The sequence below is a fragment of the Lampetra fluviatilis genome, unplaced genomic scaffold, assembly GCF_964198595.1.
Source record: "Lampetra fluviatilis unplaced genomic scaffold, kcLamFluv1.1 SCAFFOLD_1073, whole genome shotgun sequence".
NCBI classification, from domain to species: Eukaryota; Metazoa; Chordata; class Hyperoartia; order Petromyzontiformes; family Petromyzontidae; genus Lampetra; species Lampetra fluviatilis.
Genome location: NW_027621203.1, coordinates 17,785 through 32,597, shown reverse-complemented (window position 1 = coordinate 32,597; position 14,813 = coordinate 17,785). Strand labels below are relative to the sequence as shown.

The window sequence follows — 14,813 nt, the reverse complement described above, 5'->3', positions numbered from 1 at the left end:
TCACTCACTCACTCACTCACTCACTCACTCACTCACCCACTCACCCACTCACTCACTCACTCACCCACTCACTCACTCACTCACACCCACCCACTCACTCACCCACTCACCTCACTCACCCACTCACTCACTCACTCACCCACTCACTCACTCACTCCACTCACTCACTCACTCACCCACTCACTCACTCACTCCCACTCACTCACTCACTCACCCACACCCACCCACTCACCCACTCACTCACTCACTCACTCACCACTCACTCACTCACCCACTCACTCACTCACTCACCCACCCACCCACTCACCACTCACTCACTCACTCACCCACTCACCCACTCACTCACTCACTCACCCACTCACTCACTCACTCACCCACTCACCCACTCACCACTCACTCACCCACTCACTCACTCACCCACTCACCCACTCACTCACTCACTCACACCACCCACTCACTCACTCACCCACCCACTCACTCACCCACCCACCCACCCACCCACCCACCCACTCACTCACTCACCCACCCACCCACCCACTCACCCACTCACCCACCCACCCACCCACCCACCCACTCACTCACTCACCCACTCACCCACTCACTCACTCACCCACCCACCCACTCACCCACCCACCCACCCACCCACTCACCCACTCACTCACCCACCCACCCACCCACTCACCCACCACCCACCCACTCACCCACCCACTCACCCACCCACTAACTCACTCACTCACCCACTCACTCACCCACTCACCCACCCACCCACTCACCCACCCACTCACCCACCCACTCACCCACTCACCCACCCACTCACTCACCCACTCACTCACCCACTCACCCACCCACCCACTCACCCACTCACCCACTCACCCACCCACCCACCCACTCACTCACTCACCCACCCACCACCACTCACTCACCCACCCACCCACCCACTCACCACCCACTCACTCACTCACCCACCCACTCACCCACCCACCCACTCACCCACCCACCCACCCACTCACCCACTCACCCACCCACTCACTCACTCACTCACCCACTCACTCACCCACTCACCCCACCCACCCACTCACCCACCCACTCACCCACCCACTCACCCACTCACCCACTCACTCACCCACTCACTCACCCACTCACCCACCCACTCACCCACTCACCCACTCACCCACCCACTCACTCACCCACTCACCCACCCACTCACTTCCCCACCCACCCACTCACCCACCCACTCACTCACCCACCCACTCACCCACCCACTCACTCACCCACCCACCCACTCACCCACCCACCCACTCACCCACCCACCCACTCACTCACTCACTCACTCACTCACCCACTCACCCACTCACCCACTCACCCACTCACCCACTCACCCACCCACTCACCCACTCACCCACTCACCCACCCACTCACTCACCCACTCACCCACCCACTCACTTCCCCACCCACCCACTCACCCACCCACTCACTCACCCACCCACTCACCCACCCACTCACTCACCCACCCACCCACTCACCCACCCACCCACTCACCCACCCACCCACCTCACTCACTCACTCACTCACTCACCCACTCACCTGTGTATTTTCAGCGTCCTTCACCGCCTGGTTGACTTGTCGCAGAATCTCGCGGCTGCGATCACGTGACCTCCTCAGCCTGGAGTGGTCTATCTCCGACTCTGAGCACAAGGTGAGTGGGTGAGTGGGTGAGTGAGTGGGTGAGTGAGTGGGTGAGTGAGTGGGTGGGTGAGTGGGTGGGTGGGTGAGTGAGTGGGTGGGTGAGTGGGTGGGTGGGTGAGTGAGTGGGTGAGTGAGTGGTTGAGTGAGTGGGTGGGTGAGTGGGTGGGTGAGTGGGTGGCTGGGTGAGTGAGTGGGTGAGTGAGTGGGTGGGTGAGTGAGTGGAGTGAGTGAGTGGGTGAGTGAGTGAGTGAGTGGGTGAGTGAGTGGGTGAGTGAGTGGGTGAGTGAGTGGGTGAGTGAGTGGGTGAGTGGGTGAGTGGGTGGGTGAGTGGGTGAGTGGGTGAGTGAGTGAGTGGGTGAGTGGGTGGGTGGGTGAATGGGTGGGTGAGTGAGTGGGTGGGTGAGTGGGTGAGTGAGTGGGTGAGTGGGTGAGTGAGTGGGTGAGTGAGTGGGTGAGTGAGTGGGTGAGTGGGTGAGTGAATGGGTGAGTGGGTGGGTGAGTGAGTGGGGTGAGTGAGAGGGTGAGTGGGTGGGTGAGTGAGTGGGGGTGGGTGGGTGGGTGAGTGGGTGAGTGGGTGGGTGGGTGGGTGAGTGGGTGGGTGGGTGAGTGGGTGAGTGAGTGGGTGAGTGAGTGGTGGGTGAGTGGGTGAGTGAGTGAGTGAGTGGGTGAGTGGGTGAGTGGGTGAGTGAGTGGGTGGGTGAGTGGGTGGGTGAGTGAGTGGGTGAGTGGGTGGGTGGGTGAGTGGGTGAGTGAGTGGGTGGGTGAGTGGGTGAGTGAGTGGGTGAGTGGGTGGGTGAGCGGGTGGATGAGTGGGTGAGTGGGTGGGTGAGTGGGTGAGTGGGGTGAGTGAGTGGGTGAGTGAGTGGGTGGGTGGGTGAGTGAGTGGGGTGAGTGAGTGGGGTGAGTGAGTGGGTGGGTGAGTGAGTGGGTGGGTGAGTGGGTGAGTGAGTGAGTGATGAGTGAGTGGGTGGGTGAGTGGGTGGGTGAGTGGGTGGGTGAGTGGGTGAGTGAGTGGGTGAGTGGGTGGGTGGGTGAGTGGGTGAGTGAGTGGGTGAGTGGGTGGGTGAGTGAGTGGGTGAGTGGGTGAGTGAGTGGGTGAGTGAGTGGGTGAGTGAGTGGGTGAGTGGTGAGTGAGTGAGTGGGTGAGTGAGTGGGTGAGTGAGTGGGTGAGTGAGTGAGTGGGTGAGTGAGTGGGTGGGTGAGTGAGTGGGTGAGTGGGTGGGTGGGTGAGTGGGTGGGTGGGGTGAGTGGGTGGGTGAGTGGGTGGGTGGGTGAGTGAGTGAGTGGGTGAGTGAGTGAGTGGGTGAGTGGGTGGGTGAGTGGGTGAGTGGGTGAGTGGGTGGGTGGGTGAGTGGGGTGGGTGAGTGAGTGAGTGAGTGGGTGAGTGGGGTGGGTGAGTGGGTGAGTGGGTGAGTGGGTGGGTGGGTGAGTGGGTGGGTGGGTGAGTGGGTGGGTGAGTGGGTGGGTGGGTGAGTGAGTGGGTGAGTGAGTGGGTGGGTGATGTGGTGTGAGTGAGTGGGTGAGTGAGTGGGTGAGTGAGTGGGTGGGTGGGTGAGTGAGTGGGTGAGTGGGTGAGTGAGTGGGTGAGTGAGTGGGTGGGTGAGTGAGTGGGTGGGTGAGTGAGTGAGTGGGTGGGTGAGTGGGTGGGTGGGTGGGTGAGTGAGTGGGTGAGTGGGTGGGTGGGTGAATGGGTGGGTGAGTGAGTGGGTGAGTGGGTGGGTGGGTGAGTGGGTGGGTGGGTGGGTGAGTGGGTGGGTGGGGTGGGTGGGTGGGTGAGTGAGTGGGTGGGTGAGTGGGTGGGTGAGTGAGTGGGTGGGTGGGGTGAGTGGGTGGGTGAATGGGGTGGGTGGGTGAGTGGGTGGGTGAGTGAGTGGGTGGAGTGAGTGGGTGGGTGAGTGGTGAGTGGGTGAGTGAGTGACTGGGTGGGGGTGGTGGGTGAGTGGGTGAGTGGGTGAGTGAGTGAGTGGTGAGTGAGTGGTGGGTGAGTGGGTGAGTGAGTGAGTGAGTGGGTGGGTGGGTGGGTGGGTGAGTGGGTGAGTGAGTGAGTGAGTGGTGGGTGGGTGGGGTGAGTGGGTGAGTGAGTGAGTGGTGGTTGAATGGGTGGGTGGGTGAGTGGGTGGGTGGGTGGTTGAGTGGGTGAGTGAGTGAGTGGGTGGGGTGGGTGGGTGAGTGAGTGGGTGAGTGAGTGAGTGGGTGGGTGAGTGAGTGGGTGTGGTGAGTGAGTGGGTGGGTGGGGTGGGTGAGTGAGTGTGTGGGTGAGTGAGTAGGTGAGTGAGTAGGTGAGTGAGTAGGTGAGTGAGTAGGTGGTGAGTGAGTAGGTGAGTGAGTGAGTGGTGTGAGTGAGTGAGTAGGTGAGTGAGTAGGTGAGTGAGTGAGTAGGTGAGTGAGTAGGTGAGTGAGTAGGTGAGTGAGTGAGGTGAGTGGGTGGGTGGGTGGGTGGGTGAGGTGAGTGGGTGGTGAGTGAGTGAGTGAGTAGGTGAGTGAGTGAGTAGGTGGGTGAGTAGGTGAGTGAGTAGGTGAGTGAGTAGGTGAGTGAATAGGTGAGTGAGTGAGTAGGTGAGTGAGTAGGTGAGTGAGTGAGTAGGTGATTGAGTAGGTGAGTAGGTGAGTGAGTGAGTGAGTAGGTGAGTGAGTAGGTGAGTGAGTGAGTAGGTGAGTGAGTAGGTGAGTGAGTGAGTAGGTGATTGAGTAGGTGAGTGAGTGAGTAGGTGATTGAGTAGGTGAGTGAGTAGGTGAGTGAGTAGGTGAGGTGAGTGAGTAGGTGAGTGAGTAGGTGAGTGAGTAGGTGAGTGAGTAGGTGAGTGAGTGAGTAGGTGGGTGAGTAGGTGAGTGAGTAGGTGAGTGAGTAGGTGAGTGATAGGTGAGTGAGTGAGTAGGTGAGTGAGTAGGTGAGTGAGTGAGTAGGTGATTGAGTAGGTGAGTAGGTGAGTGAGTGAGTGAGTAGGTGAGTGAGTAGGTGAGTGAGTGAGTAGGTGAGTGAGTAGGTGAGTGAGTGAGTAGGTGATTGAGTAGGTGAGTGAGTGTGTAGGTGATTGAGTTGGTGAGTGAGTAGGTGAGTGAGTAGGTGAGTGAGTGAGTAGGTGAGTGAGTAGGTGAGTGAGTAGGTGAGTGAGTGGTGAGTGAGTGAGTAGGTGGGTGAGTAGGTGAGTGAGTAGGTGAGTGAGTAGGTGAGTGAGTAGGTGTGTGAGTGGTGAGTGATAGGTGAGTGAGTGGTAGGTGTGAGAGTGAGTAGGTGAGTGAGTAGGTGAGTGAATAGGTGAGTGAGTGAGTAGGTGAGTGAGTAGGTGAGTGAGTGAGTAGGTGATTGAGTAGGTGAGTAGGTGAGTGAGTGAGTGAGTAGGTGAGTGAGTAGCTGAGTGAGTGAGTAGGTGAGTGAGTAGGTGAGTGAGTAGGTGAGTGAGTAGGTGAGTAGGTGAGTGAGTAGCTGAGTGAGTGAGTAGGTGAGTGAGTAGGTGAGTGAGTAGGTGAGTGAGTAGGTGAGTAGGTGAGTGAGTAGCTGAGTGAGTGAGTAGGTGAGTGAGTAGGTGAGTGAGTAGGTGAGTGAGTAGGTGAGTAGGTGAGTGAGTAGGTGAGTGAGTGAGTAGGTGAGTGAGTGAGTGAGTGAATAGGTGAGTGAGTAGGTGAGTGAGTAGGTGAGTGAGTGAGTGCGTGAGTGAGTGGGTGAGTGAGTAGGTGAGTGAGTAGGTGAGTGAGTGAGTGAGTGAGTGAGTAGGTGAGTGAGTAGGCGAGTGAGTAGTTGAGTGAGTAGATGAGTGAGTAGGTGAGTGAGTGAGTAGGTGAGTGAGTAGGTGAGTGAGTGAGTGCGTGAGTGAGTAGGTGGGTGAGTGGGTGAGTGAGTAGGTGAGTGAGTGGGTGAGTGGGTGAGTGAGTGAGTAGGTGAGTGAGTAGGTGAGTGAGTAGGTGAGTAAGTGACTGAGTAGGTGAGTGAGTGAGTAGGTGAGTGAGTGAGTAGGTGAGTGAGTAGGTGAGTGAGTGAGTAGGTGAGTGAGTAGGTGAGTGAGTGAGTAGGTGAGTGAGTAGGTGAGTGAGTAGGTGAGTGAGTAGGTGAGTGAGTAGGTGAGTGAGTGAGTAGGTGAGTGAATAGGTGAGTGAATAGGTGAGTGAGTGAGTAGGTGAGTGAGTAGGTGAGTGAGTGAGTAAGTGAGTGAGTAGGTGAGTGAGTGAGTGGGTGAGTGAGTAGGTGATTGAGTACGTGAGTAGGTGAGTAGGTGAGTGAGTAGGTGAGTGAGTGAGTAGGTGAGTAGGTGAGTCAGTGAGTAGGTGAGTGAGTAGGTGAGTGAGTAGGTGAGTGAATAGGTGAGTGAGTGAGTGAGTAGGTGAGTGAGTGAGTAGGTGAGTGAGTGAGTGGGTGATTGAGTAGGTGAGTAGGTGAGTGAGTAGGCGAGTGAGTAGGTGAGTAGGTGAGTGAGTAGGTGAGTGAGTGAGTAGGTGAGTGAGTAGGTGAGTGAGTAGGTGAGTGAGTAGGTGAGTGAGTGAGTGAGTAGGTGAGTAGGTGAGTGAGTGAGTAGGTGAGTGAGTAGGTGAGTGAGTGAGTAAGTGAGTGAGTAGGTGAGTGAGTGAGTGGGTGAGTGAGTAGGTGATTGAGTAGGTGAGTAGGTGAGTAGGTGAGTGAGTAGGTGAGTGAGTGAGTGAGTAGGTGAGTGAGTGAGTAGGTGAGTGAGTAGGTGAGTGAGTAGGTGAGTGAGTAGGTGAGTGAGTAGGTGAGTGAGTAGGTGAGTGAGTAGGTGAGTGAGTAGGTGAGTGAGTGAGTAGGTGAGTGAGTAGGTGAGTGAGTAGGTGAGTAGGTGAGTGAGTAGGTGAGTGAGTGAGTAGGTGAGTGAGTAGGTGAGTGAGTGAGTAGGTGAGTGAGTGAGTAGGTGAGTGAGTGAGTGGGTGATTGAGTAGGTGAGTAGGTGAGTGAGTAGGTGAGTGAGTAGGTGAGTGAGTAGGTGAGTGAGTAGGTGAGTGAGTAGCTGAGTGAGTGAGTAAGTGAGTGAATAGGTGAGTGAGTGAGTAGGTGAGTAGGTGAGTGAGTAGGTGAGTGAGTAGGTGAGTGAGTAGGTGAGTGAGTAGGTGAGTGAGTAGGTGAGTGAGTAGGTGAGTGAGTGGTTGCTACTCACCGTGAGTGTACTTCAAGATGTTTTCCAACAGCAAGGGGTACTTTGTGAGTCTCTGCATTTGCATGGGGATCAGATCCTTGAGTTGAAGCCTCCGACAAAGAGGGTGACTCTCTGCTTCCTGACACACAAACCACACAACACTCAAAATGTTAAAGTGTCTACCCATAGACTCCGATGTTAAAGTGTCTACCCATAGACTCCGATGTTAAAGTGTCTACCCATAGACTTCAATGTTAAAGTGTCTACCCATAGACTCCGATGTTAAAGTGTCTACCCATAGACTTCAATGTTAAAGTGTCTACCCATAGACTTCAATGTTAAAGTGTCTACCCATAGACTCCAATGTTAAAGTGTCTACCCATAGACTTCAATGTTAAAGTGTCTACCCATAGACTCCAATGTTAAAGTGTCTACCCATAGACTCCAATGTTAAAGTGTCTACCCATAGACTTCAATGTTAAAGTGTCTACCCATAGACTCCAATGTTAAAGTGTCTACCCATAGACTTCAATGTTAAAGTGTCTACCCATAGACTTCAATGTTAAAGTGTCTACCCATAGACTTCAATGTTAAAGTGTCTACCCATAGACTCCAATGTTAAAGTGTCTACCCATAGACTTGGGTGAGTGAGTCTGTGGGTGAGTGGGTGAGTCTGTGGGTGAGCTGGTGAGTGAGTGAGTGAGCTGGTGAGTGAGCTGGTGAGTGAGTGAGTGAGCTGGTGAGTGAGTGAGCTGGTGAGTGAGTGAGTGAGCTGGTGAGTGAGTGAGCTGGTGAGTGAGTTGGTGAGTGAGTGAGCTGGTGAGTGAGTGAGCTGGTGAGTGAGTGAGCTGGTGAGTGAGTTGGTGAGTGAGCTGGTGAGTTGGTGAGTGAGCTGGTGAGTGAGTTGGTGAGTGAGCTGGTGAGTGAGTGGGTGAGTGGGTGAGTGAGTGAGCTGGTGAGTGAGTGGGTGAGTGAGTGAGCTGGTGAGTGAGTGAGTGGGTGAGTGAGTGAGCTGGTGAGTGAGTGGGTGAGCTGGTGAGTGAGCTGGTGAGTGAGTGAGCTGGTGAGTGAGTGAGTTTGTGAGTGAGCGAGCTGGTGAGTGAGTGGGTGAGCTGGTGAGTGAGCTGGTGAGTGAGTGAGCTGGTGAGTGAGTGAGTGAGTTGGTGAGTGAGCGAGCTGGTGAGTGAGTGGGTGAGCTGGTGAGTGAGCTGGTGAGTGAATGAGCTGGTGAGTGAGTGAGCTGGTGAGTGAGTGACCTGGTGAGTGAGTGAGCTGGTGAGTGAGCTGGTGAGTGAGTGAGCTGGTGAGTGAGTGAGCTGGTGAGTGAGTGAGCTGGTGAGTGAGTGACCTGGTGAGTGAGTGAGTTGGTGAGCTGGTGAGTTGGTGAGTAAGCTGGTGAGTGAGTGGGTGAGTGGGTGAGTGAGTTGGTGACCTGGTGAGTGAGTGAGTGAGTGGGTGAGTGGGTGAGTGGGTGAGTGGGTGAGTGAGCTGGTGGGTGAGTGGGTGAGTGGGTGAGTGATTGGGTGAGTGAGTCTGTGGGTGAGTGGGTGAGCTGGTGAGTGAGTAAGTGAGCTGGTGAGTGAGCTGGTGAGTGAGTGAGTGAGCTGGTGAGTGAGCTGGTGAGTGAGTGAGTGAGCTGGTGAGTGAGTGAGTGAGCTGGTGAGTGAGTGAGCTGGTGAGTGAGTTGGTGAGTGAGTGAGCTGGTGAGTGAGTGAGCTGGTGAGTGAGTGAGCTGGTGAGTGAGTTGGTGAGTGAGCTGGTGAGTGAGTTGGTGAGTGAGCTGGTGAGTTGGTGAGTGAGCTGGTGAGTGAGTTGGTGAGTGAGCTGGTGAGTGAGTGGGTGAGTGGGTGAGTGAGTGAGCTGGTGAGTGAGTGGGTGAGTGGGTGAGTGAGTGAGCTGGTGAGTGAGTGAGTGGGTGAGTGGGTGAGTGAGTGAGCTGGTGAGTGAGTGGGTGAGCTGGTGAGTGAGCTGGTGAGTGAGTGAGCTGGTGAGTGAGTGAGTTTGTGAGTGAGCGAGCTGGTGAGTGAGTGGGTGAGCTGGTGAGTGAGCTGGTGAGTGAGTGAGTTGGTGAGTGAGCGAGCTGGTGAGTGAGTGGGTGAGCTGGTGAGTGAGCTGGTGAGTGAATGAGCTGGTGAGTGAGTGAGCTGGTGAGTGAGTGACCTGGTGAGTGAGTGAGCTGGTGAGTGAGCTGGTGAGTGAGTGAGCTGGTGAGTGAGTGAGCTGGTGAGTGAGTGAGCTGGTGAGTGAGTGACCTGGTGAGTGAGTGAGTTGGTGAGCTGGTGAGTTGGTGAGTGAGCTGGTGAGTGAGTGGGTGAGTGGGTGAGTGAGTTGGTGACCTGGTGAGTGAGTGAGTGAGTGGGTGAGTGGGTGAGTGGGTGAGTGAGCTGGTGGGTGAGTGGGTGAGTGGGTGAGTGATTGGGTGAGTGAGTCTGTGGGTGAGTGGGTGAGTCTGTGGGTGAGCTGGTGAGTGAGTAAGTGAGCTGGTGAGTGAGCTGGTGAGTGAGTGAGTGAGCTGGTGAGTGAGTGAGCTGGTGAGTGAGTGAGTGAGCTGGTGAGTGAGTGAGTGAGCTGGTGAGTGAGTGAGCTGGTGAGTGAGTTGGTGAGTGAGTGAGCTGGTGAGTGAGTGAGCTGGTGAGTGAGTGAGCTGGTGAGTGAGTTGGTGAGTGAGCTGGTGAGTTGGTGAGTGAGCTGGTGAGTGAGTTGGTGAGTGAGCTGGTGAGTGAGTGGGTGAGTGGGTGAGTGAGTGAGCTGGTGAGTGAGTGGGTGAGTGGGTGAGTGAGTGAGCTGGTGAGTGAGTGAGTGGGTGAGTGGGTGAGTGAGTGAGCTGGTGAGTGAGTGGGTGAGCTGGTGAGTGAGCTGGTGAGTGAGTGAGCTGGTGAGTGAGTGAGTTTGTGAGTGAGCGAGCTGGTGAGTGAGTGGGTGAGCTGGTGAGTGAGCTGGTGAGTGAGTGAGTTGGTGAGTGAGTGAGTGAGTTGGTGAGTGAGCGAGCTGGTGAGTGAGTGGGTGAGCTGGTGAGTGAGCTGGTGAGTGAATGAGCTGGTGAGTGAGTGAGCTGGTGAGTGAGTGACCTGGTGAGTGAGTGAGCTGGTAAGTGAGCTGGTGAGTGAGTGAGCTGGTGAGTGAGTGAGCTGGTGAGTGAGTGAGCTGGTGAGTGAGTGACCTGGTGAGTGAGTGAGTTGGTGAGCTGGTGAGTTGGTGAGTGAGCTGGTGAGTGAGTGGGTGAGTGGGTGAGTGAGTTGGTGACCTGGTGAGTGAGTGAGTGAGTGGGTGAGTGGGTGAGTGGGTGAGTGAGCTGGTGAGTGAGTGGGTGAGTGGGTTGGTGAGTGAGCTTGTGAGTGAGTGAGTGAGCTGTGAATGAGCTGGTGAGTGAGCTGGTGAGCGGGTGAGTGAGCTGGTGAGTGAGTGAGCTGGTGAGTTGGTGAGTGAGCTGGTGAGTGAGCTAGTGAGCGAGCTAGTGAGTTGGTGAGTGAGCTGGTGAGTGAGTGAGTGAGTTGGTGAGTGAGTGAGCTGGTGAGTGAGTGAGCTGGTGAGTTGGTGAGTGAGTTGGTGAGTGAGCTGGTGAGTGAGTGAGTGAGCTGGTGAGTGAGCTAGTGAGCGAGCTAGTGAGTTGGTGAGTGAGCTGGTGAGTGAGTTGGTGAGTGAGTGAGTGAGCTGGTGAGCGAGTGAGTGGGTGAGTGAGTGAGCTGGTGAGTTGGTGAGTGAGCTGGTGAGTGAGCTAGTGAGCGAGCTAGTGAGTTGGTGAGTGAGCTGGTGAGTTGGTGAGTGAGTGAGTGAGCTGGTGAGTGAGTGAGTGGGTGAGTGAGTGAGTGAGCTGGTGAGCTGGTGAGTGAGCTGGTGAGTGAGTGACCTGTATGAGAAGCTGGAACTTGGAGTCTCGTTTCTGTCGCGCTTTGAGGAAGTTGAGTGAGTGAGCTGGTGAGTGATCTGGTGAGCGAGCTAGTGAGTTGGTGAGTGAGCTGGTGAGTGAGTTGGTGAGTGAGTGAGTGAGCTGGTGAGCGAGTGAGTGGGTGAGTGAGTGAGCTGGTGAGTTGGTGAGTGAGTTGGTGAGTGAGCTGGTGAGTGAGTGAGTGAGCTGGTGAGTGAGCTAGTGAGCGAGCTAGTGAGTTGGTGAGTGAGCTGGTGAGTGAGTTGGTGAGTGAGTGAGTGAGCTGGTGAGCGGGTGAGTGAGTGAGCTGGTGAGTTGGTGAGTGAGCTGGTGAGTGAGCTAGTGAGCGAGCTAGTGAGTTGGTGAGTGAGCTGGTGAGTGAGTTGGTGAGTGAGTGAGTGAGTGAGCTGGTGAGCGAGTGAGTGGGTGAGTGAGTGAGCTGGTGAGTTGGTGAGTGAGCTGGTGAGTGAGCTAGTGAGCGAGCTAGTGAGTTGGTGAGTGAGCTGGTGAGTTGGTGAGTGAGTGAGTGAGCTGGTGAGTGAGTGAGTGGGTGAGTGAGTGAGCTGGTGAGCTGGTGAGCTGGTGAGTGAGTGAGCTGGTGAGTGAGTGAGCTGGTGAGTGAGTGACCTGTATGAGAAGCTGGAACTTGGAGTCTTGTTTCTGTCGCGCTTTGAGGAAGTTGAGTGAGTGAGCTGGTGAGTGAGCTGGTGAGTGAGCTGGTGAGTGAGTGAGCTGGTGAGTGAGTGAGCTGGTGAGTGAGCTGGTGAGTGAGTTGGTGAGTGAGTGAGCTGGTGAGTGAGCTGGTGAGTGAGTGAGTGAGCTGGTGAGTGAGTGAGCTGGTGAGTGAGTGAGCTGGTGAGTGAGTGAGCTGGTGAGTGAGTGAGTTGGTGAGTGAGTGAGCTGGTGAGTATGTGAGTTGGTGAGTGAGTGAGCTGGTGAGTGAGTGAGTTGGTGAGTGAGTGAGCTGGTGAGTGAGCTGGTGAGTGAGTGGGTGAGTGGGTGAGTGAGTTGGTGACCTGGTGAGTGAGTTAGTGAGTGGGTGAGTGGGTGAGTGGGTAAGTTGGTGAGTGGGTGAGTGGGTGAGTGGGTGAGTGAGCTGGTGAGTGAGTGGGTGAGTGGGTGAGTGAGTGAGTGAGTGGGTGGGTGAGTGAGCTGGTGAGTTGGTGAGTGAGTTGGTGAGTGAGCTGGTGAGTGAGTGAGTGAGCTGGTGAGTGAGTGAGTGAGCTGGTGAGTTGGTGAGTGAGCTGGTGAGTGAGTGAGCTGGTGATTGAGTGAGTTGGTGAGTGAGTGGGTGAGTGAGTTGGTGACCTGGTGAGTGAGTGAGTGGGTGAGTGGGTAAGTTGGTGAGTGGGTGAGTGGGTGAGTGAGCTGGTGAGTGAGTGGGTGAGTGGGTGAGTGGGTGAGTGAGTGAGTGAGTTGGTGAGTGAGCTGGTGAGTGAGTGAGTGAGCTGTGAGTGAGCTAGTGAGCGAGCTAGTGAGTTGGTGAGTGAGCTGGTGAGTGAGTTGGTGAGTGAGTGAGTGAGTGAGCTGGTGAGCGAGTGAGTGGGTGAGTGAGTGAGCTGGTGAGTTGGTGAGTGAGTTGGTGAGTGAGCTGGTGAGTGAGTGAGTGAGCTGGTGAGTGAGCTAGTGAGCGAGCTAGTGAGTTGGTGAGTGAGCTGGTGAGTGAGTTGGTGAGTGAGTGAGTGAATGAGCTGGTGAGCGAGTGAGTGGGTGAGTGAGTGAGCTGGTGAGTTGGTGAGTGAGTTGGTGAGTGAGCTGGTGAGTGAGCTAGTGAGCGAGCTAGTGAGTTGGTGAGTGAGCTGGTGAGTGAGTTGGTGAGTGAGTGAGTGAGTGAGTGAGCTGGTGAGCGGGTGAGTGAGTGAGCTGGTGAGTTGGTGAGTGAGCTGGTGAGTGAGCTAGTGAGCGAGCTAGTGAGTTGGTGAGTGAGCTGGTGAGTGAGTTGGTGAGTGAGTGAGTGAGCTGGTGAGCGAGTGAGTGGGCGAGTGAGTGAGCTGGTGAGTTGGTGAGTGAGCTGGTGAGTGAGCTAGTGAGCGAGCTAGTGAGTTGGTGAGTGAGCTGGTGAGTTGGTGAGTGAGTGAGTGAGCTGGTGAGTGAGTGAGTGGGTGAGTGAGTGAGTGAGCTGGTGAGCTGGTGAGTGAGCTGGTGAGTGAGTGACCTGTATGAGAAGCTGGAACTTGGAGTCTCGTTTCTGTCGCGCTTTGAGGAAGTTGAGTGAGTGAGCTGGTGAGTGATCTGGTGAGTGAGCTGGTGAGTGAGTGAGTTGGTGAGTGAGTGAGCTGGTGAGCTGGTGAGTGAGTGAGCTGGTGAGTGAGCTGGTGAGCTGGTGAGTGAGTGAGCTGGTGAGTGAGTGAGTTGGTGAGTGAGTGAGCTGGTGAGCTGGTGAGTGAGTGAGCTGGTGAGTGAGTGAGTTGGTGAGTGAGTGAGCTGGTGAGCTGGTGAGTGAGTGAGTTGGTGAGTGAGTGAGCTGGTGAGTGAGTGAGTGACCTGTATGAGAAGCTGGAACTTGGAGTCTCGTTTCTGTCGCGCTTTGAGGAAGTTGAGTGAGTGAGCTGGTGAGTGATCTGGTGAGCGAGCTAGTGAGTTGGTGAGTGAGCTGGTGAGTGAGTTGGTGAGTGAGTGAGTGAGCTGGTGAGCGAGTGAGTGGGTGAGTGAGTGAGCTGGTGAGTTGGTGAGTGAGTTGGTGAGTGAGCTGGTGAGTGAGTGAGTGAGCTGGTGAGTGAGCTAGTGAGCGAGCTAGTGAGTTGGTGAGTGAGCTGGTGAGTGAGTTGGTGAGTGAGTGAGTGAGCTGGTGAGCGGGTGAGTGAGTGAGCTGGTGAGTTGGTGAGTGAGCTGGTGAGTGAGCTAGTGAGCGAGCTAGTGAGTTGGTGAGTGAGCTGGTGAGTGAGTTGGTGAGTGAGTGAGTGAGTGAGCTGGTGAGCGAGTGAGTGGGTGAGTGAGTGAGCTGGTGAGTTGGTGAGTGAGTTGGTGAGTGAGCTAGTGAGCGAGCTAGTGCGTTGGTGAGTGAGCTGGTGAGTTGGTGAGTGAGTGAGTGAGCTGGTGAGTGAGTGAGTGGGTGAGTGAGTGAGTGAGCTGGTGAGCTGGTGAGTGAGCTGGTGAGTGAGTGAGTGAGTGAGTGAGCTGGTGAGTTGGTGAGTGAGCTGGTGAGTGAGCTAGTGAGCGAGCTAGTGAGTTGGTGAGTGAGCTGGTGAGTTGGTGAGTGAGTGAGCTGGTGAGTGAGTGAGTGGGTGAGTGAGTGAGTGAGCTGGTGAGCTGGTGAGCTGGTGAGTGAGCTGGTGAGTGAGTGACCTGTATGAGAAGCTGGAACTTGGAGTCTCGTTTCTGTCGCGCTTTGAGGAAGTTGAGTGAGTGAGCTGGTGAGTGAGCTGGTGAGTGAGCTGGTGAGTGAGCTGGTGAGTGAGCTGGTGAGTGAGTTGGTGAGTGAGTGAGCTGGTGAGTGAGCTGGTGAGTGAGTGAGTGAGTGAGCTGGTGAGTGAGTGAGCTGGTGAGTGAGTGAGCTGGTGAGTGAGTGAGCTGGTGAGTGAGTGAGTTGGTGAGTGAGTGAGCTGGTGAGTGAGTGAGTTGGTGAGTGAGTGAGCTGGTGAGTGAGTGAGTTGGTGAGTGAGTGAGCTGGTGAGTGAGCTGGTGAGTGAGTGGGTGAGTGGGTGAGTGAGTTGGTGACCTGGTGAGTGAGTTAGTGAGTGGGTGAGTGGGTGAGTGGGTGAGTGGGTAAGTTGGTGAGTGGGTGAGTGGGTGAGTGGGTGAGTGAGCTGGTGAGTGAGTGGGTGAGTGGGTGAGTGAGTGAGTGAGTGGGTGGGTGAGTGAGCTGGTGAGTTGGTGAGTGAGTTGGTGAGTGAGCTGGTGAGTGAGTGAGTGAGCTGGTGAGTGAGTGAGTGAGCTGGTGAGTTGGTGAGTGAGCTGGTGAGTGAGTGAGTGAGTGAGCTGGTGATTGAGTGAGTTGGTGAGTGAGTTGGTGAGTGAGTTGGTGAGTGAGCTGGTGAGTGAGTGAGTGAGTTGGTGAGTGAGTTGGTGAGTGAGTGAGCTGGTGAGTGAGTGAGTTGGTGAGTGAGTTGGTGAGTGAGTTGGTGAGTGAGTTGGTGAGTGAGTGAGCTGGTGAGTGAGTGAGTTGGTGAGTGAGCTGGTGAGTGAGCTGGTGAGTGAGTGACCTGTATGAGAAGCTGGAACTTGGAGTCTCGTTTCTGTCGCGC

The 14,813-nt window shown here is 55.5% G+C and overlaps 1 long non-coding RNA gene across 1 annotated transcript; it reads right to left on the bottom strand.

Moving 5' to 3' along the window:
• Positions 1-1,608: 1,608 nt before the first annotated feature.
• LOC144954926 (uncharacterized) lies at positions 1,609-10,670 on the bottom strand. Its single transcript, XR_013641436.1, has 3 exons — positions 10,612-10,670; positions 6,786-6,903; positions 1,609-1,685 (listed from the first exon to the last, which is right to left on the bottom strand). It is a non-coding gene; the product is annotated as an uncharacterized LOC144954926 (long non-coding RNA).
• Positions 10,671-14,813: the final 4,143 nt, after the last annotated feature.